This window comes from Piliocolobus tephrosceles, chromosome 1 (assembly GCF_002776525.5).
Source record: "Piliocolobus tephrosceles isolate RC106 chromosome 1, ASM277652v3, whole genome shotgun sequence".
In the NCBI taxonomy this organism is placed as follows: domain Eukaryota; kingdom Metazoa; phylum Chordata; class Mammalia; order Primates; family Cercopithecidae; genus Piliocolobus; species Piliocolobus tephrosceles.
This window is the reverse complement of record NC_045434.1, coordinates 125,045,942-125,069,233: the sequence shown is the minus strand read 5'-3', so window position 1 is coordinate 125,069,233 and position 23,292 is coordinate 125,045,942. Positions and strand designations below refer to the sequence as shown.

Below are 23,292 nucleotides of genomic sequence, written 5' to 3'. Positions count from 1 at the left end.
TGTTTTGGTTTTGGTTTTTTTTTTTTTTTCCTATAACTTTGGGTAATTTATCCACTACACATTTGGAATGATGTTTCCTCACTGAGCCTCCCACAGGTATGTGAGTTTTGATCATTACATTTCTTCTAGTAAACCCGGTCTTCATCAAATGCACCAGGGAGAGCCTGGCTTTCACCTCTTCCTCCCTCTTGCTAATCCTTCTGAGTCCTGGGCTCCATTGTAAATGGTCTGAAGAGTCTTTTGGCCTCAAAACCTAAATATTTGCTTAAAATAAATGTAGAAACAGGTATAGGGAGGTGGTTGAGTGAAAGGAAAAATGTGTGCCAAGGAAACAAATGCAAAAGAAGAGAGCACAATAGTGAAACATTGATGAAGGATGTACAAAATGAACCTGAACTTCACCTTCTTCTGGTCGGCTTTCCATTTGGTATCTTTGCAGGTGGCTGCTTGAGGTAATATGGATGCACAAGGCAGTGAATCTAATTTTTGAAACTGTTTAAAGAGAGATTTTTTAGTCTGTAAGCACATTTCTTTTAAGGGGAGAAACTGTCTTTCAATATGCCTAATGGAGATCAAGAAAGAAAGCTGTGGTTTCCCAAAGGTCCTATATTTGATTTCTGCCCTGAAAAGAATGTTTATTCCATTCTAAGTAGATCGTGTTTTTTTGTTTGTTTGTTCGTTTTTTGTTTTTTTGTTTTTGAGACGGAGTTTCGCTCTTGTTGCCCAGGTTGGGGTGCAATGGCATGCTCTTGGCTCACTGCAATCCCCACATCCCGGATTCAAGCGATTCTCCTGCCTTAGACTCCCTAGTAGCTGGGATTACAGGCATGCACCACCACACCTGGCTAATTTTGTATTTTTAGTAGAGACAGGGTTTCTCCATGTTGGCCAGGCTGATCTTGAACTCCCGACCTCGGGTGATCCGCCCGCCTTGGAGTCCCAAAGTGCTGGGATTACAAGCATGAGCCACCATGTCTGGCTTGTAGATCATTTTTAATGGAAAATTTATTGTTAGAAGTTCTGTAAGACTATTCCATAAATGGGTTAAAAACAGAGTGGGATGGGGGAAGGACAAAAATAAAAAGCTAAAATGTTTGCTCTTTGTGAAAGCAAAACCTTTGCCAGGAGACTCTAGGTGCCAGTACACTGGTTCTCAAACTTAAGTGTGTGCATGATAACCACCTTGGACCTTGAGAAAATGCTCAGTGCTAGGAAGTAATATCAACAGAGACTCTGACTCAACAAACCTGTAAGAAGACTTGAGAAACTGCATTTTTTGAAGACTCAGATGATCTGATGTGATCAATGGTCTACACTTTGAGAAACACTGCTGTTATCAGCAATGCAGGAGTTGAGGGTTGCCCTAAAGGACCTGAGAACCTGAGAATTTGCTGCTAAGGAGAAGCACCTGAAATTAACAAACAGTTACTATTATCAAATGTCCTTAAGTAAAAAGACAAAGTTTTCTGTGCCCCTTCCAGTAAAATAAGCTGTATATAAGTCACCAGTGGGAGGTGGGAGGCAGTGACATTAAAAATTTTCACTTAAACTTGATTTGTTTCAAAGTCCTGCTTGCTCCTTTGATGGAAAAAGAAAATCATAAATAAGTGGGAGAAAGGTCTCACTCTGTATTCCAAACAATATTGTTTTAAAGTTGTAATTAGACATCTTCACTGGTGCACAGATCTTCCCCCTGGAAAGAGGATCGCTACTGCCCCTTCCTTTGACAGAAATTCCATCCTCACAGGGGCTTCACTGAAAACTGTAAGAAAAACCTCTTCGTGCCCACCACTTTGTTAGCCACCCCAGAAGTGGATTCATGAAGCTATCCGCACAGATGACGAATCCCACCTTCAAGAGAGGGATGAAAGCACTGAAGGCAATATTGGAAGATGGCTGGGCATTGTTTCAGACAGAGAGTAAGGGGAATGGAACTCTTTGGTCCCACTTTCCTGATACCCTTTTCATTATGATCAAAATATCAAAGTACAAACTCTTGCCCAAAGAGGGGAGAAATCTCGCATTTTGACAGATCTGTAATAATAATGATGAGTTTGCATCAAACTCTCCAGATAACCAAAAGTTACTCCTTATTATAGCCTGGTGTTTAACACTGAGGCTTTGACAACAAGCAGCTCAGGGTTGAAGCCCAACTCTGCCCTTCACTGTCTGCATGATTCAAGGTATGTCATTTACTTCTCTGAAGGCCAGTTTCTTTATCTATAAAATAGAGATAATAATAAGTTTCACAGTGTTGTTGTGAGGATTAAGTGAGATAGTTTGATAGAGTGGTTGGTACAGGGAAAAAATGTTTTAAACGTGTGCTATTCTCACTCCCCTATAAATCCATCAGGGCAGTAGTATGACTCTACTGTTTGTCATTGTAATCCCAGCATAGATCCTGGTTTCATAAATACTTTTGGAATAAAGAAAAGAAGGAAAAAAAGTAAGAAGAAAGAAAAGAAGGAAGGAAGGACAGATTTGAAAAAGCAACTAGCTCTTTCCCTAAGCGGCCTGAGGTAATCTGTGAAAATGATTCGCTATTCACTTGACCCAGAGAACCCCAGGAAATCAAGCAAATCAAGAGGTTCCAATCTTCGTGTTCACTTTAAGAACACTCGTGAAACTGCCCAGGCCATCAAGGGTATGCATATACGAAAAGCCACGAAGTATCTGAAAGATGCCACCTTACAGAAACAGTGCGTACATTCCGACATTACAATGGTGGAGATGGCAGGTGTGCCCAGGCCAAGCAGTGAGGCTGGACACAAGGTCAGTGGCCCAAAAAGAGTTCTGAATTTTTGCTGCACATGCTTAAAAACGCAGAAAGTAATGCTGAACTTAAGGGTTTAGATGTGGATTCTCTGGTCATTGAGCATATCCAAGTGAATAAGGCACCTAAGATTTGCCGCCGGGCCTACAGAGCTCATGGTCGGATTAACCCATACATGAGCTCTCCCTGCCACATTGAGATGGTCCTTACTGAAAAGGAACAGACTGTTCCTAAACAAGAAGAGGAGGTTGCCCAGAAGAAAAAGATATCCCAGAAGAAACAGAAGAAACAAAAACTTATGGCACAGGAGTAAATTCAGCATTAAAATAAATGTAATTAAAAGGAAAAAAAAGAAAAAGAAAAAGCAACTGATTCCAAGGCAAAAAAGTGAGAAGTGTTCAGAAATCATAAAAACCTATGTCTTGCTCCCAAAAAGTCTTTTGCAGGTCCAAACAGTGAGTCGGGGATCTGTCCAAATTCCATCTGGTGGCACTGTCCTCTCAGCATGAGTCTTCCAAGGTAACTGCGACAAGAGAAAGGACCTCCGGAGCGCTGTGCCCAGGGAGTGACTGTATCACCCCTGTTCAGGTCCTTTGGCTAGAGCCCATCACATGACCGACCCAGCTGCGGGGCAGTGGGAGATGGAGTGTACCATGCTCCAGGGGACAACAAGAGGGCCAAACACAGGGGAGCACTAGCAATATCTACCGCAGCCTGCGTCCTGGCATCCAAGTCTAAGGAAAGGCAGTTGGCAAAGGGTGTATAGGAAAACATTCTGAAAAGACACAACAAAAATAAATATGTTAAATCATCTTTTTTTTCTTTACAATATTATGGGATTTTCATCTGGTGTCTGATATTTTCAGGTGCATAAGAGACCTCTCAAGAAAGTATAGTACAGTGTGAACTGAGTTAAACCTTTTATTCCCTCACTTTCTCTTTCTCTCTCTCTCAGATGCAGGCAAACATACATATGACAAAACACACACTGTCTATTTTTTCTGTTCAGGCAGAAGTCCTCTCCATCCACGATAACCCAGACCCTAGGAGGAGAAAGAGAAGAGAGATGCAAATGTCTGTTGATACCTAATTATTGAGAAGCATCAAGAGATACTAGAAATGAGTGGATATGTATCTCTGGCATGTTAACTGTCCTGAAAAAAAGCCTTAGTTTTCATTCCACTGGATAAACAAAGCATGTCAGCTTTGACTTTGAACTACCAACTGACTTGGGCCAGATCTGTACATCTAGGACAATTAAATTATGGCAGAGTTATTCCTTTCGGTAACCTAAACACTCAATGGAGATAGCTGCACAATTAATTCACTAAAATTTATCAGTATCCAAATCTGGGCAGAACAACCCAGATGTAATTTGCTCACAGTACATCTCGACAGTGTTACATAACTTGAGCTTGTAGATTCTTGGACTAGAACTAGTTCTTTTTTGGGTCATAAATTTATGTGCAGTTTATCACAACTTTTAGTGCCTTAGAATTAAGGTACTGTAGTTTAATGCCATGTAAAGTGTTTTAGTTAGCTTCCTATGATGAAAAATCAACTTCCAAAGTCTCAGCAACTTACAACAACAGACGTGTTACACATTGGCAGCTGTAGTCAACTGCTGTGGCTTTGTTTAATCTTTTCTCTCCAGGACTCGGATTAAAGGCAGGGTTGTGTTTCAGATTAGGAGCAGCTCCTTTTTGAGATATGCCATTCTTGAGAAGAGAGAAAAAAGTAAGAATGTTGCGAGAAACACACAATGCCTCTCAGATGTAGCATGAGTCATGTCCACTCACAGGTCATTGGCTAAAATTAGTCACATGGTCAAGAATAGAGAAGCATACATATTCCCTTCCCTCAGGACACACTGCAAGGTACATGGCCACAGGCAGGAAGTATAATCCTCTTATAGGAAAAGGAGGGAATATTTGTAACAATATAATCTTCCAAAATACTGAATCTTTCTCATCTTAATATCCCTAGGGCCTAGCACAGGTGTCCAATGAATATTTATTAAATTGCATTGAATATTCATTGTATCGAATGAATATATCATTTCAGCATAAGTCAGTCATCTGAAAGAACAAGTATTTTATCATTATGTCTATCACCACTATTATCATCAAATGATATTTTTTAATTAGCCATGTATACCTAGTACTTATCTGAGCATTGTACAGGTAACAATAGATTTTATTGATTACTTTTAGTAGCATAGCAATCTAAAGAGAAAAATAATGGCAAATAAGTCTTAAAAAGACATTAGCATACATTTTCGTTAACACAAACTCACAATTTTCTTTTTGAAAATACCGTTAATAATGCCAATCAAATTCTGATAAAAGTAGAATTTTTTTTTCTAAAACTTGTCTTTGGTATTTAAAATTGTATTTCTTCTGCTAGAAATATTTTTGGGGAACGTCAGAAATAGTGGGTGAAGATATGAACGATTCTCTTGGACAATGGACACAGAAATTTAAAAGTCATCTCAGAAATTAAGTCATCTCAAATTTGTTGATTCTGAAGGCAGCCACTGAAATAGTTACAGGGTGAAGTACAAAATGAAGATTGCATGCTCAGGCTGGATGAACTCAAAATATAATAAAAGTTTGGGATACATTTGAACAGGGGCTGGTTATGCTGCTTTTGGATAAGCATTGAGGCAAAATGAAATTCTGAGACTCTGCCAGCCCCGTCTTAGGAATCTGGGTATAGAGGCTACGCTACAGCACATTCACTATCACAGAAATCGCTCATTTTAATTTGCATCCATTTCAGGAGTTGGTCACGGGCAAATTCACACATCCAGAAACCAGCTTTTCCTCAAAGATACCAGTATACTACACATTACATTACAAGAATCAGGACTAATACCTTTATCCTGTAAAACAATGCAGTCCCCTCCTAATTGCAACTAGAAATTGTACCAAAGTTATCATTTGTGCTCAGTGAGTTTGCGAATTAATTCATTATGCTGTTAAAATCCCAGCGTCTCTTATCACCTGCCGCTTTAAACACTCTGGTTGCATTAACAGCGCTGCCCTGTCAGCTGCCAAATGCAGGAGCTGGAGGCAGCTAAGAAGTGAATCCTTGAACTGAGAAATTCCACCTAGGGGAGGAGACGCAGCTTTGACTTGCAAACAGGGCCCAGGAATCCAGCAGAGCTATCTGGAGAACCACCTGAATCATCGATCCATAAAACCATCATGAAAGTCAATGTCTCCTCCAGCACAGATCAGAGTCAGGCTTAGATAAAATGCTGTCGGTAATGATAACCCTGTTCTCTGACCACGGACAAGACTAAGGGATCAGTTGTGCCTTATTTTGAGGAAACCTTGTGCAAAGACTAACTTGAAAATAGCAGTCAGAAAAGTCACGCACCCCTTGTTTTGAAATCGTTTTCTACGTATATGTGACTTGTACATTTAAAGGTTGATGTTACCTTTGAGGAAATAAGCCAGCATTGCTGATTAAAATAATATTTATTTTCTACAGTGCCACCATAAGCCTCCTACATTTGCCTGGCTGCCAACCTATAATTAATTTGCTAGTGTGCACTGCTTGTCCCGAGATTTCCACAGAGTCACACTGGTATTTCTCATTAAAATGAATCCTGAAGGCACTTTGTTATTGTTTAGTCTCAGAGAAATATTGACAGTGGTTTTCTTTTTCCCTCCATCAACATCATTGTTTTATAAACGCTAAACGCAAAAGAATTTTTTGCACACCTTTGAAGTATTCCTTATCAATAATTCATTCAAAATCACAAAGGAGCAAAATAGCTGGATGGTTGAAACTGTAACAATGTTAGGAAAACCACATCTGCTTTTAAATGGTCATATTATTGAGTTAAAGCTTCATTGAAGGCACAGTAACATCCACAAGCCCGTTGGTTTCTCTTTGTGCTCAATTCAGCTGTGCCTTTTAAGTCAGCTTTAGGGGGTTGTTTCACCAGCATTCCAGATGACAGCACTAGGTTGTGAGCACTTTTGCCTCCATTTTTGTTTAAGATGCCTCCTGAAAGAGCAGAGCACCTGTGTCGTGCTCTGCTTCTGCCTCGTATCATGGAGAATTATCTCTTAATATCGAAGTTTGGTTTGCCTGATTTTTATACTATGCTCACCAGGAAGGAATTATCCCTACTCTCTGACATTCAATGCAAAGCCAAATCTATTGCCACTACTAAATAAATGTTAAATAATAAGAATCATGTGGTGCTGCTAGGAAGAATATCTGTTTAAGAAAAGAAGAATAAAATGGAAACCTATTACACATGTGCCAGCAATATCCTCTACAGGATTCAGATATAAAACATCAGACTCTCCATTTTACTTTTAGTGTTGGATGAAAAGGCCATGCTTTTTAATTATTCCAACCATAGGTTAAAGAAAACAGCAATTAGCTCTTTTGTTAAAATATTCTTCTACTCTCCTCATTGATTTGAAAGTTAATAATGCCAGTGGTTTTCTATGTCACGGCATTGAGTTTTAAAATTACTGAACCTTATTCCTGAAGTCTAAAGTGATGGTAAACCATTACAGAGAGTGCATATCACAAACTAGGATATATTTTCTTGAGATTGTTAGGCATGTTAGAGCTAATGTTATTTTAGAAACTATAAAAAGGGAAATAAAAATGTTGGCTAAGGAATCCTGCTTATAAACTAAACCTGAACGGTTATCTCTTGGCACACTCAGAAACCCATTTAAACTTTCTCTGGAGATTAAATGAACATCCTTCTGTATGTCTGCTCACCACCCAAAAGCAATGAAATCTTATTTAACCTGAGATAAATCTCTAATGTCACTTTCACCTCTCATCCACAACAAAACATAGCATTGTGCAAAATTAGTTATAGAATTAAAAACACCAATCATATTCTTATAATTTGCTTTCTTGCCCTGAACAAAATCTCTTACAGTTTTTTCTTTTTGACTTCTTAGCAATAGTCAAAACTGTCTAGCTAATTTCATTTAACTCGATTGGGAAACAAACTTTTAAGAACTTTTAGAAACTGATGGCCAAAGAAAACTAAAGCCAGTTCAACCTTTCACAAGTAAAGCCGTAAATGAAAGCTCATCTCCTCAACTGTTTATTTAGTTCTGGGTTCTCAGCAATGGCAGATGATACTTGGGATACAGCTAATACTAGGTTTAAGAAAAGCAAGGCTTTATTCTATTTCATCACGTATAGAAACAAAAAACTGTAGAGTGCAGTGGTGTGAGCCTGTAATTCCAGCTACTGAAGAGGCTGAACCAGAAGGATTGCTTGAGTCCAGGAGTTTAGCGCATTAAGACTCTAGTGCACCCGGACTCTAGTGCACTAAGCCAATTGGGTGTTCACACTAAGTTCGGCATCAATATGGTGACCTCCTAGGAGCAGGGGACCACAGTTTGCCTAAGGAGAGGTGAACAGGCTTAAGTCAGAAACCAAGCAGGTCAAAACTCCTATGCTCATTAGTAGTGGGATCGGGCCTGTGAACAGCCACTGGGCGCCAGCCTGGACGACATAGTGAGACTCTGTCTCCAAAAAGAAAGAAAGAAACATAAAAAACTCAGCCAAAGATTTTATAAACTGAGAAATATGAATAGATTAACACTATATTATATTAACTCAAGAATAAGGGACTTACCAGGTGTGGTGGCTCATGCCTGTAATCCCAGGACTTTGGGAGGCCAAGGCGGGCAGATCATGAGGTCAGGAGTTTGAGACCAGCCTGACCAACATGGTGAAACCCCGTCTCTACTAAAAATACAAAAATTAGCCAGGTGTGGGGATGCATGTCTGTAATCCCAGCTACTCAGGAGGCTGAGGTAGGAGAATCACTTGAACCCTGGAGGCAGAGGTTGCAGTGAGCCCAGATCACGCCACTGCACTCCAGCCCGGATGACAGAGCGAGACTCCATCTCAAAATAAAAAAGAAAAAGAAAAAGAAAACAGAATAAGAGACTAATAGTGATCAATCATAAATGGTCTACGAAGTAAGCTAAGACTAATACACCTCTTTTTTAATGAGATAATATTCTGGCATAGAAAGACATATATTGATCAAATTCTCTCACAATATCCTCAAAGACAATAATGTACTAAATAATTATTAGCCATAATAATTATGAGCTAATAATTATTAGTTACTAATAATAGACACTATTCATTGAATATTTACCATGTCAGGTACTATTCTAGAGGAAATTATATATATGTTATATATGTACGTGTTTGTGCTTATATGCATATAAAATCTCTGTATGTGCAACAATCCTTTGAGATTGGTATTACTATCCCAATTTTTTAGTGAAGGAAATAAAAGCTGAAAACTACTTTATAACAGCTGGGTGCAGTGGCCTACACCTGTAGTCCCAGCACTTTGGGAGTCTGCTTAGGGGCTGAGGCTCCCCCTTGCCCACATTGTGAGGTGGACGGGTGTACTTCCCTTCCTTTACCAGCTTGTCCCACTGCTTCCTGATGGTACTGAAACGTCTCATCGTTTTCTGCCAAAGTATACACTCTATGAAATAATCATATTCTATTTTGCACTCTTTCTCTGCCCAGATACCACCACTTCCATGTGCACATTCTAGCCATTCTTTTTCAAAAGGATGACATCGAGCAGGAATCTTGTAGGACTATTCAGCACTTTGGATTGTCAACCATTGATCTATGTTAAGGGCCAAACTGTTTCTGCACGTCCAAGAAAGGCATGGCATTCTGCTGCTCGTGCCCTTGTCTCTTCTCTGGCCGCTGCTTCAGGATGATTCTACTTTTCAAATTTTTATATGACACAAACCTGAAAATAGTTCACTAATATATTAGATTACCAAATCCATTTTGACAAAAAGCTCAACACACAGGAATAATGAACCCAAATTAGGTACATTTAATATAGACAAGCGTAAAGGGGATGACTTATTTTAATCTTGGTTTCAGTAAGAAAAAAAAAATTGCAGATTTTAGTTGACCACAGACAGCACAATAATTCTGCCCCCAAATTAATGATCAGGTGCCTTATTACCCAGATGGAGGAAAACAGTTCTCTCATTGTAACTGTCAGGTAATATCTACAACTTGAAAAGTCTCCAGAGCATGTGACAGCTTGTGAGGCTGTGGAGAGGGGCCTCTTGCAGTTTTCATCTGGGTTAGAACATAGCAGGTTTAGCTGGAGAACTTTTCTGAAAGTACCCAGGTTAGGGCAGCCTCCTTCTGATAACGCCCCCCCCACCCTGGATAGTGCCATACCTATCTGATATGATAGATCTGTTCAGAGGCATCAGCTGATGTATTTTTAAAATGCTTCCCCAGTGATTCTAGCACATTACTATATACTTTGCATCTTATACTCCCCCAAAAGTTTCCCAGTATCCCAAGTAAAAGCCATTCATCTACCAAAGCTACAAAGTGGAAACAGATACTGAAAATTACATAGTGGGAGAAAAATGTCAGTTTAGCTTTTGTATACAGTGACCAGAATTGAGCAACATATTAGCTTAAATGTCTTGGCATAAAATCAATAATTGAGAAACCAGGGTTTAAACATTATAATAAAATGTTTAAAAGCTTAAAAGCTAAGATTTTTACAGCCAGACAGATTTTGAGAGATTTTTTTTCCTCTAAATTTCGGTGTTGTTCTTTGTCAGTTTTTTGTTTTGTTTTGTTTTGTTTTTGTTTGTTTGAGACAAGGGCTTGCTCTGTTGCTCAGGCTGGAGTGCAGTGGCACAATCATGGCTTATTGCAGCCTCAACCTCCTGTGCTTAAGCAATCCTCCTACCTCAGCCTCCCAAGTAGCTGGGATTTCAGATGCACATCACCATGCCCAACTAATTTTTGTATTTTTAGCAGAGACGAGGTTTTGCCATCCTGAGACCAGGTTAGTCTCAAACTCCTGGGCTCAAGTGATCTGCACACTAGGATTACAAGTATGAGCCACTTCGCCCAGCCCCTTTCAAGGATTTTGACCTTGGTAAGCTTAGTGAGCTCAGTGACCTCAGCTTCTCTAAACCTCAGGTCTCTCATCTGCAAAATGGGACAGTAATCGTTTCTCAACTTGAATCTCACCTTCATCACTTCTAGCTGTACAGCCTTAGGTAGATGCTTAACCTCTCTGTGTCGTAATTTCTTCGTCTCCAAAATAGCACAACAATAGTATCTACTTCATAAGGCTGTTGAGAGGAATAAATGAGCTAATATATGCAAAATATTTAAACGATGTATGGCTTACAGTTAACCTTCAACAAATCATAGCTATTATTTACTGTCTCCTCACATTGGAGATGATATAACCTGCCCTATCTATTTTACAGGACTCTTAGAGGAATCACATCATGTGGTGAATGAAGAATTACTTTCCAAACTGAAACTCCAACTGAATATTAGCTAGTATTTGTATCAGGCATAAATTCACGAAGCTTTTGTATAAACTTACGCTTAGAAATTAATATTTCTAGTTTATGTAGTTAGCTCATTTACCAGGCATGTTTGGGCACTTGCAATGAATTCCAAAGTGATTCGATAAAAATTTTACATGTGTATTGTAAATACTTACTAGGACATTTATATTTTCAGGAAACTTCAGGAACAATCCAAAAGTTGTAAATTTCAAAACAATTTTTGTAATGACCTCCCTTTCAGGGCTTCAACACTGAAAGCAAACAATTGTTTCTGGTTTTGTTTCTGTTTTCCCAATCATACCTAAAATTGCTTTTAACTGGCTTTACTTACTAACCTTAGGAAAAAGAAATCATTGGTTCACAGAAAGTAACCCTCTGAGAATCCAAAACCACTGCCAGCAGATCTTTTGCTAGCCACCATTAGCTGAAACGTTTTCTAAAATATGGCTTTGAGTTGCACTTTTAAAATCAATCTTGCTATGTTTTAAACTTCTACAATGAATTTCTCTGTGTTTGCTGTTTAATAAACAGCATTTTGAATTCATGTTCAAATTCCCTTTAGAATTTCAACAAAAAACCAACTACATTAGTTGGTTGTTTGTTTTGCTTTCTCTTCTTCTGTTTCACATACACAGTTCAAAAGCCAAAATTCCACCAATACAACTAAAATTCATGCGGGCTAATATTATCAAATTATTATACATACAGAATGGCTTTTCTAAACTTAGCAAAAAAAAAGAAGTCTTGTATCAAAAGCATCTTTAAAGGACTTGTTTTCATTTTTTATCATAGTACCCAACCAATAAAAAGTAATGCTATCTCAAAATTTATTAGGTTTACTGAACTGTGTCTTCAAAGAAAAGGTTGTTTTATGAAGGAAAGGAGCTAGCTTCTCTTTTTCCTGATCAGAAGATTATCTAGTTTGAAGTGAACTGTTATGTCAAAATAAATGAGAAGCAGCAATATAAGCTAAGTGAAAACCCAGGAGACAATGCTTGCTTTGAACTGAAAGTAGAGGCAGCATTATACAATGTGTAAACGCCTGGCAAGACCATCAAACGCGGGTCTCCTTCAGCGCAATGGAGCATGGTAAATTCACACCCTATTTGATAACCACCAAAGCCTCAAAAAAGGAAATTTGTTTTCAGATGCTCCAGGGTGTCAGTGACGCCCTTAATTTCACAGAAACAAACAAACAAAAATAGCGATGAAACAAAACTTTTTTGTTGGTTGTCAGTTGTATAAGTCCAGTTACATTGCTCAAAATAATTTCCTAGTAGATTGCAAATAATAATAATCAACTGGTCGTTGGGAAAGGAAGTAGGTATTAAACGAATATTACCATCAAAGACCTCTTAGGCAGACAATTTAAAGCAAAGAGCAATCACAAAGACTCATAAAGACAAAAGGCTCATAAATACATTTTTTTAACCACAGAAGGTAGGTATTTGAGATGTGTAGTCTACTTTTAAAATAATTTTCACATAGTCACTCTGGGGTCACCTATTGCTGGAAAATGAAAGTTTAGACTATCTTAGATTAAAAATGGATTGCGTCGTTTAGATTTGCCAACCCTTTACTACCATAAGAATAAGTCTAGTTATTCTTGAAAAGGAAGGAAAAGAAGAGAAAAAGTCACAGTTACTCCAAATCCATATATCCTACTTCTTCCTATAGCCATTATAAGAGCCTGACTTTTAAACTGCTGAAGTTAGTCGCAAAAGTTAGATCATGTGGCTTTACAAAAAATAATTTTTAAAAAGTCTTTAAAATTGTCTTTCTCTTATAAAGGCAAAATGCCCATTGAAAAAAGAATCCTATGGCTCCATTCCCATAAAAAAGGAGATAGTATCCTGAATGAAGAATATATCCACTCCGAAGCTTAAACCAGAATAACTTTGAAATTTTCCCCAAATAACTTTTCAAAGAAAGAAGAAAAGCTAGAATTACATATATACTCCCCAGTAAACAAGAGAATAATCTTTCTGCTGAAGGTAAAAATACTCTGTGATTGGGTCCAATTTAAACTTGGACTTCCAACAACATTTTGGCTCCAGGAAATAATACGTTAAAGAATGGAGAGAATGCCAATTTGAGACATCAACATTTAATTCTCATTACCAAAATTATAATCATAGGAGGGACAGCTTCTAAAATTAGAACCCAAAATAACTATTGAGCTGAACTCATCTTCAGAGACAGTATTAAGCATTTAATTAGGCTATTTCTGCAAGGAAAGAGGTGGTAAATCAATATAATCTAATAAGCTTTTGGCCAGGACAAAGGAAGAGTGATCACAATTGCTTGCCATGTGTTTACTCTTCAGGCCTTTTTTTGAGCAAGTTCCACTAAAGAACAATACAATCAAAGGGGAAGGAGCAGAGAGAATATTTTTAATAGAAAAATTCTGGCTTCAGGACACTATTTTATATATTGAAGATATATAAACCTTCTTTGGAAATTCTCCCTAACAATATAGTTTGAGCTTCATACCTTTGATAAATGGCTGTTTTTTCTCCAACCTTTTAAACAGAGAGAACAGGATGACCTGAACGTTCACGGTTTTAAAGTATAGCACGTGAATCTGTGAAAGTTAGCAGCTTTTCTGATTTGATTCACTATAGCACAAAGAGGAACTGGCTTACATTGCAACCAGAGGAAAATATTTTTAATTTTAAATAGCTCACTTAGCTTTGTCTCATTTTTATTGTTTGCAGAACAAAAGAGTTAGGTTTAATATCTGCTAATCTTGTTTGCTCATAGCAGTTTGGTTTATATATATGATATATATCATATATGCATATTATATAAAGCAAGTATATATATAGATAAAGAAAAAATTATTCTGACACTTGTTAAGACAGCAAGAAAGACTTTATTCAAGGCTATAGCAATAGGTGTCAAGACTATTACAGCAGAGGTAAGAGATCAGACTCAACTCACTGATTGTATAGCAGAAATAAATGAAAATGTATAGCTATCAATCAAAATGAGGAGGTCAATGAATGAAAAATTACTAAGAGGAGATATCAAGGGTAGGGGGGATTTTTGCTACACCAACCTAACAGGATTTTTGCTGAAGGCAGGTCAGGGTGATCAGATATTAAGAATTTGATCAGATTTTAGCCTGGGAAATTCTCCCTAACCTGAGTCAGCAGGATTCTTGCTACAAGTAGGCTATGCGGACCCAACAAAAACAGGGACCAAGGTCAACGCCTAGTAGAGAAGAAGGCTCAGAGGAGCCTGACTAAAGTTTGGTCAGGGAGAGAGTCTTTGTCAGTTCTTCTTGTTCAAATAAAGAAGAGACATTTTTCTTTCCTCTGAACGATATAAATTTATTTATACTTCTTTTGTTCATTAAGCACCTGTTGAACCATCTGTTGGGACTTGGTAGTAAAGAATATTTGCTGGATAGCACAAACCATCAGACGTTTAATGAGAAGAAGTTCTATGAAAAGAGAAAGAAAAAACAGGATTAGTCGTTGGAGCAGTCTACAAGCCCAGTTTCTAAGTCCATAGTGCAACCAGTCAACAATATTTCTAGATGTTGGGCTTTATACGGTAAAGTGAGGACAGAAGTGACAGTCCAGCAGATTTCCTGGTTTGAAGTTTGAACATCTTTGGTGATATCATAGACATCAGTGTCATAGCCATGGTTATATCCCAAGCAGAGCGTGGGAGAGTCTAACTTCAGCTCACCAGGCTTTTTGGATAGTCCCGATAAGGATCTGAGCAGTCAGCTTTGCATTCTGTCATAGACCTTTCCATGCATCTATGAAACCGTTCCTTTTTATTGAAAACAAAGCATTCTGACCTGTAGCTGATTGCAAGCACTTTCAGTAAAGCATCAGAGTAAAATAATAGCTATATATGATGACTTAGATAAGACTTACAGTGGCCATAGTTAAAGAGTTTATGACAGTTCATTTGACAAGGAAATTTGGTTATTTCTATAGCACACATTTCAAAATAATAACTGGCATTGTGACTAATAAAATTATACTGACTGTACAAATCATAGACAGCTAGGTTATTGACCACTTTCTAAGAACTGTACAATTTCTAACATATTTGTGTGAATATCATTTATTCACACAAATATGAATGGTTAACCTAGGGAAGAATAAGAATCTCTTCTTATTTGACAATGTTTCTCATGCAATTTAACATATACAATAAACTTTTTTTTTTTTAATTTCTCCTTTTAGAAGGTGAAAGAATAAATCTTCTGAGACTTTCCAGGCACCCTATGTAAAAACTCAACATTATTAGAATTTTATTTGAGGAAAGAAATATATCAAAAGTGTCAAAAGTCTTGAACACTTAACTAAATAAGATCCTAAGTCACTGTAAAACAGTACTTAAATACCTATTTAACCAAAGTGACAATACAAGATTTCAAAAGTAACTATAGGAGGTAACACAATTGTAAAAAAAACTTAGTTCTTTCATTTTATTTTTACTTATTTGTTTATTTATTGAGACAAGGTCTCACTCTGTCACCAGGCTAGAGTGCAGTGGTGTGATCTTGGCTCGTTGCAACCTCCACCTCCCGGGTTCAAGCAATTCTCCTGCCTCAGCCTCCCAAGTAACTGGGATTGCAGGCACCCACCACCATGCCTGGCTAATTTTGTATTTTTAGTACAGATGGGATTTCACCATGTTCGCCAGGCAGGTCTCAAATTCCTGACCACAAGTGATCCGCCCACCTCAGCTTCCCAAAGTGCTGGGATTACAGGTGTGAGCCAGTGTGCCTGGCCAATCTTAGCTCTCTTAAAAGTGAGAAACTTGGCTGGGTGCAGTGGATCATGCCTGTAATCCCACACTTTGGGAGGCAGAGGTGGGAGGATCACCTGAGGTCAGGAGTTCGAGACCAGCCTAACCAACATGGTGAAACCCCCGTCTCTCCTAAAACTACAAAATTTGCCGGGTGTGATGGTGCATGCCTGTAGTCCCAGCTACTCAGGAGGCTGAGGAAGGAGAATTGCTTGAATCCAGGAGGTGGAAGTTGTAGTGAACCAAGATTGCACCACTGCACTCCAGCCTGGGTGACAGAGTGAAACTCCCCCTCATAAAAAAGGTGAGAAATTTGGTTCTCTTAAATAGTCAAGAGCATGATAAAAGTTAACAAAAAATACAAGAAATTATTCTGATAAGGCACAAAATGTTTGTTTCCTAGGTAGATTTTTCTCAAAAGGTAGAGAAAAACCTTTTATAATATAATATTAAGAGCAGACCAATATTCTAAAAACACTTAATCCAAGAAAACCTTATAAATAAGTCCATCAAATTTTAGTTTGACCATACGAGATCACTTTTCCCCGACTTCCTTTTCTATAAACCTTCTACAACTTAATAATAAATTTTAATTTTAAATAATTTATTTAAATAATAAATTTAAACTTATTCTTATCAGTAATTTATCTTATAAATTAATAATAACTATTTATTACATAATTTACTTTAGCATAGGCCAAAGATTGCACATTACTAAAACGATTTTGAAACTATTTTTAGTTTATAGATACTATAAAACATAACTATTATGGAAAAGCCTCCTCATAAAACTTTTATTCCACTTGTGTCAACTTAATACATGTTCCTAAAAATTATGCTTAGATTGTTCATGAAAATTTTATGAGACATTAATCAAAGCTAGTCATCTTTTTGAGTCATTTGCCTGTTAACTATTTTTATAATACATGCATGTTAGGAAAGTATCAAAATAATCACAATAGAAAACAATCTTAAAAATTAAATACATATGCCTATGTTTTATTTCCTACTGTGCTTTGATATATATATTGAGCCATTTATATTCATTTTTGCTGCATCTTTACCTGTTCACTTGTTCTTAGGTTGAATTTATAGTTGTTATCATCTTAAATATCTGGTAGCTATAATATCACCTTATTTGACTAGTAAACCCAAGTAGGATAAAAATATGTGCTCATATTACACTTTATTCTGATAACTCAAAAGGCATGCCTATTTTTATTAAACTTACAAAACCAAACTAGTTGTATTAGTCCGTCTTACATTGCTATAAAGGAATACCTGAGGCTAGGTAATTTATAAAGAAAAGAGGTTTATTTTGACTCACAATTCTGCAGACTGCACAAGAAACATAGTGCTGGTATCTGCTTCTAATGAGGCCTCAGGAAGCTTCCATTCAAGGTGAAAGGGAAGGGGAGCCAGCATGTCAAATGATGAGAGAGGGATCAAGAGAGAAGAGAGGTCCCAGTCTCTTTTAACAATCAGATCTTGGGTGAACTCATTATTGTGGTAAGGGTACCAAGCCATTCATGAGGGATCTGTTCACATGACCAAACACTTCCCACCAAACCCCAACTCCCACACTGGGGACCACATTTCAGCATAAGATTTTGAAGGGGACAAATATCCAAACTAGATCAGTAGTCCTACTCAAATCACTTAAATTTGAAAACGATTTGGGTTACTTTCTATATTTCTTGAGTTGTAAGAGTACTTCATTTCTAATACATAATTATTTAGCCTTCAGCCAATTTGAACAGTTTTTTTAAAGCAATTTTATAAATAAACTTGTTACTACCATCAGGAGGGAGAAAAATATCACATAGACATAACCTACATACATGCACATATAAACATACAGCAGACACAAATGGAGACCTCAGACATTTCATTCTAAAATTTTAGCCATGATGCAGGTAAACGCAATAATGCAAAACTCACTGGTTTATGTATGATAGTTGGCTCTCGTCTTTCTCTGAATTGTGTTTTTGGCAGATAAAACAAATTAAGATGACCTGCTTAATATGACAACGAATTCTTTTTACCACTATTTATAGAGGAAACTCCTAAGATTTTCATTTGCTTTGATATGTAATCTTATGGAGGCTGTAGACTAAATTTTGGGTATTGGATCTTTTGGAAATACTAAGTGATTGGTTGTTTCCAAAGTCCATCTGAGGGGGGAAAATACTGAGCCTGTTTTAAATAAGCCTTTTTTCTCTCTCTCTCTTCTAAGCTTCAGATGGTTGTGTTGGGGACTCCTAAATCCCTTAAGAGTCCTCTATGGGGACAAGGGACCTAAAGTTCAAGTGACTGTGGAGAGTTGAGCAGCTGGACTGGAGAGGGAAAAGTCTGGCAGGAGCACACAGAGAAATAGAGGATGTAGGGTCTTTCAAGAGGGACATATCAAAGTATTCAAGAAAGCTGATGGGAAGATCAAAGGTAGTAAAGCAGAAAAAGAGGAAAAGAGAAGAGGCCTTAAATGAGCCTAAATGTGGGTAGGTAATAAGTGAATGAAGTTCCAAATTATTCTTAACAAAATTATGCCAAGAAGAAAGGAGCACATCATTAGGAGGGTTTGAGGAGGTGGTTGAGTTTTAGCAGACTGAATGTTTCCTATGGGAGAAACAGGATGAAATAGAACAGAGAAGCCTCAAAAAGAGTCAGAAAAAAAATAATTTTCGAGCCGAGGAGTCAAGGAGTGAATCTCCACTTGAAACAAGAAGCCAGGAAGAACTTCCAGCCTAGGAGATAACCTTTCAGACAAAGATAGCATACTGAGAGTCTTAAGAATCAAAACCTGTCCTTTCTGTGCTTCAGTGGACAGTGGTCTGGATCACTGGCTCCAGAGTAGGACTCACTAAGGCTTCCTGAAAGACATCACAGGTGTGGGTCTTGAGTGAGAGACCTGGGGGTTCAATCAGCAATCTGATTCCATCCAAGTTTGGGCATTGAAACTGTTAAAGAAAATCTCAGCCAGACAGTAATTAGAGATGTTAAAACAGAATTTATTAATAAAATATTGCAATAGGGGAAAAGAGACTATAGGATAGAACTGAACACAGCAAAGACAAATGCAGATTCACAGCCAACAAGCAGAATGAGAAGGTCAGTGAATGGAAAATACTATAAGAAGTCATCAAGGGTGGAAGGATTCTTTCTAAACCAATTTAACAAAATTATTGCTGAAGGCAAGCCAGGGTGATAAGATATCAAGGTTGGGGTATGAAAAATTTGATCAAATATTGAGGGTGAGTCTTTCTCCCTAAATTGATTCAGCAGGATTCTTGCTACAAGTGGGCTATGCAAACCCAGCAAAGACAGGGACCAAAGTCAGGGTCCAGTAGAGAAGAGGGCTCAGAGGAACCTGACTAAAGTTCAGTCAGGGAGTCTTTGTCAATATGTAGATTGGGGCACTAAGGCAAACAGGAGATTGGAATTGAAAGAAACAACAACTACACTTCAGCATTAGAAACACAACAGGATGCCTCCATATGAGAGGTGGCAGATAAAGCAAACGTTTTCCCAAGCATTTGAACAGTGGACAAAAATTTGAGCTAATTCAAAAGTCTAAACTGGATGCAGAACTGAATCCATTAAAGTCTGAACTCACAGCTAACTAAGCAACAGCTCAGCAGGGTCAGGGAACAGAAAAGTGCTCCTGTTCTGATAGTTAATGGGTTCAAAAGGAAGTCTGAGGGGTGTTGAAAGATAAATTTATGCACACTAACATTTTAAAGAGTTTACTTGAGTAGACAATGATTTAGGAATCAGGTGGCTCCAAACCAGAAACGTTTCAGAGGCTCAGCCCAAGGGCACAAGAAGAAGGCTTTTATGATCAGAAGCAAGACCAATAAATTATTTGATTGGTTAAAGTGCAACAACAACCTTATTTCCATCATTCCACTAGGAAGTCGCTAGCTAGAGGTTAGTGGTTTCTGGTTGGTTAAGCTTAAGTTTTGCTTTTCTAGAATAGTTATACTGAGTTGGGTTTCAGTTTGCTTAGGTAGAAAATCAGAGCCCTGGAGCTGCTTCAATCTAATGCTCTCCTAATTAATTTAAGGCAATGATGGAAACATTTTTCTTTTTTATTTTTTGAGACAGGATCTCACTCTGTTGTCCAGGCTGGGGTTCAGTGGTACAATCAATCATGGCTCAGGCTGGAGTTCAGTGGTACAATCATGGCTCACTGCAGCCTTGACCCTCTGGGCTCAAGCAATCCTCCCACTTCAGCCTCTGAGTAGCTGGGACACAGGGGCATGCCACCACACCAGCTAATTTTTATTTTTATTTTTATTTTTTAGAGATGGGATCTCACTATGTTGCCCAGACTGGTCCTCGAAATCCTAGGCTTGGCTGGGCACAGTGGCTCACGCCTGTAATCCCAGCACTTTGGGAGGCTGAGGCGGGTGGATCACGAGGTCAAGAGATTGTGACCATCCTGGACAACACGGTGAAACCTTATCTCTACCAAAAATACAAAAAAATTAGTTGGGCGTGCTGACGCGTGTCCGTAGTCCCAGCTACTTGGGAGGCTGAGGCAGGAGAATGACTTGAACCCGGGAGGCGGAGGTTGCAATGAGCGGAAATCACGCCACTGCACTTCGGCCTGGCGACAGGGCGAGACTCTGTCTCAAAAAAAAAAAAAGAAAGAAAGAAAGAAAGAGAAAAAAAGAAAAAAAGGAAGAAAGAAAAAGAAAAAAAGGAAGAAAGAAAGAAAAAGAAAAAATTCCTAGGCTTGAGCAATCCTCCTGCCTTAGCCTCCCAGGGTTACAGGCATAAACCGCCACACCAGGCCAGAAGGAAACTTTTGCTATCTTTTCTATGTTCTTTGAAAAAAAAAAATACCAAAAGCTCTCAAGATTACTTCTGGGCAAAGATTAGATGAAGGCAGGAGGCTAAGCAGCCCCTGCTCCATCTCTGCACTTAGACCTTCCCCCTTTTCCAGCCACATTCTCCTACTTCTGATATCCGTCCCACCTCCAGGTCTGCCCCTAGGGGCCGCTGTCACAGAGAAATAGCTCTGGTTGTGTCTCTTATATTACATCACTGGAGTTACTGTTACATTGAGGACAGATGTAGAGTGCAGCTCGCTGAGTGGCAAATGCTGCATCTTGAGCCAGACTCACCAGAAATAAATCAGTCCCCAACTTCATGCTATACCTGATTTGAAACACTAATTCCAGCTTTAGCAGTCTTAAAATTGTACTTGTGATGGGCCTTCAAGGACTGTCTAGTCCAGAGTTACTCAAACTCTATTGAGCACAAGAATTACTGGGCTACTTTTCAAAAATGCAAATTAGTAAGTCCTACTCCCAGAAATTCTGATTAGGTCAGTCTTGGTTGGTACTCTGGAATATGCATTTGTAATAAGGCTTCCAGGAATATGCATTTTTAAGAAGACTTCCAGGAGATTTGGATGTGTTCTCTGAGAAATCCTGCCTAGTTAAAATTACAAATGTCAAAAACTCCTTTGAATTCCAATAATCTGTTATCTAGATCAAATTGAAAGTATTAGACCTATTACAGGACAGCACAAAATTGAGGAGTGAAAAATCACATGAGAATAAATCCTACTAGGGTATCTCTAAACCATGAAAATATGGGAATACAATTTACTTTTTGAGAGTTTTTCTTAAACTAAAACCTCTTGCCATAATTGCCGGGAAGGAACGTTGTTGCAAAGCCAACAACTGAAACCTCTACTATGTACCACGATAGTAAGGTTCCTGATCCACCACAGCCAAATGTATTTTTCAACTCCCCAAATTAAGACAATCTATAAAGAAATGTTCACTTATTAGCAACTTGTGTTTGACAGTTTATTTCATGTCAGCCTCCAGCTTTCCTTTGCAAGCTTATTTGCATAATGTGTTATTATGTCTAAATGGAAAACTAAATGCCTCCATGTGGTCTTTAAATGACAAGTGCTTGTCAGCTTCATGCAATATTCAGAAGTAATAGATCCAAATCACAACAGCACTCACTGAGATGTTAAAAAAAACTTGTTGTGTATCCTTCCTTGACAAATTTACACTTTGGTACAGAATTGTCAATTAGACATTCCATGTGTTAAACAGTTTAGTTCAACTGTGAAGGAATTTACTGTAGCTTTATTCTACAGTGTTCTAAGTAATTACAATTCACATTACAATTTTTTTCATTATTTCAAAGCAGCTCAAGAAATAATCTCCAAATGACCTTGGCAAGATAGCTCCAAGAACTCCCGTGTAATTATTTTAGAATATATGAGACTTTATGATAATGTTTGTAAGAACTCTGAAAAATCCATTGTGGGAATCTAAAAATGTTTTGGCCTTAAACTTCATATTGTAGGATCAGCAAAATGGTGCTAATTTTTGGTATTTAACAAGAAACACACTATTCTAAAGGAGTTTTTACTGCATCAGGTTTTTCTCTCCACATATATTTAGAAGAGTTCTCATTTTAACATACTGATTTAACATTAACATTTAATTTAACATTCACACCAACAACTGAATCCATGAAACTTCCTCCATGTAACTCACTGAAAAGAAGAAATTTTGTCTCAAGGACCTTTTTCACTGGGAGACAACAGAGAAGAGAATATAGCTACAAAATAGACATTCATGCAGCTTCTCCTGCTCCATGCTGTCTTCCTCCCCTCCCACTTGGATGGTGCTACAAAAAAAGCTCAAGCCTGAGGTTGTGGATGACTCTTAGTAAACCCAGTCCTAGAAGATTCCTGGAAGAAAGAAACATAAAAAGATAACAGAGGCTTAGGACCCCGGGGTTAGAGAGCCCACGGATCTTAACCAAGAGGAAGTAGAACTGAGGCTCCCTTGGGGAGACAAGATTGACCCAGACTCTAAAGAATTGTAAAAGAAGGAGGCCTGGTTTAATCTACACACATCACTCAGATCCTCTCCATAAACTGAATGTCCAGGAATACAACGAGAAAACTGACAATCTGACTGATTTCCCCAGCAGATCCCTCAGGACTTCGTTGATTTGGGACTTTGAGTGATGAGAGTCTGCACCCCAAGTGCCAATTGGTGGGAAATGTGCTTTTAGGGATGTTTGACCCTCATCCTGACCCTAGAAAGTGATGATGTATTCAATAGGTTTTGTTTGGAAGGTCTGGAGACTGGTGATGGATGGCAAATGAGTGGGCAGAAGCTGACCTCAGAATAACAACAAGGACTCAGTGAATCCAAATAATAGCCTATTGAAGTCAGTTCCTAAGAGACTCAAAATGTAGCCACAGAGAAAGAATTCAAAACAGTTGTGATGAAAAGTAAGCTGTTGGAGAGACTGACTTATAAAGAAGGAAAATATTGGATCCAGAACTGTGGGAATCATGGAAAGTTAAAT

General features: G+C 38.2%; 2 pseudogenes; one reads left to right on the top strand and one right to left on the bottom strand.

The window, feature by feature from the left end:
• The first annotated feature begins 2,532 nt into the window (after positions 1-2,532).
• Positions 2,533-3,086, top strand: LOC111555189 (annotated as a pseudogene).
• A 284-nt stretch (positions 3,087-3,370) lies between these two features.
• Positions 3,371-9,478, bottom strand: LOC116418822 (annotated as a pseudogene).
• Positions 9,479-23,292: the final 13,814 nt, after the last annotated feature.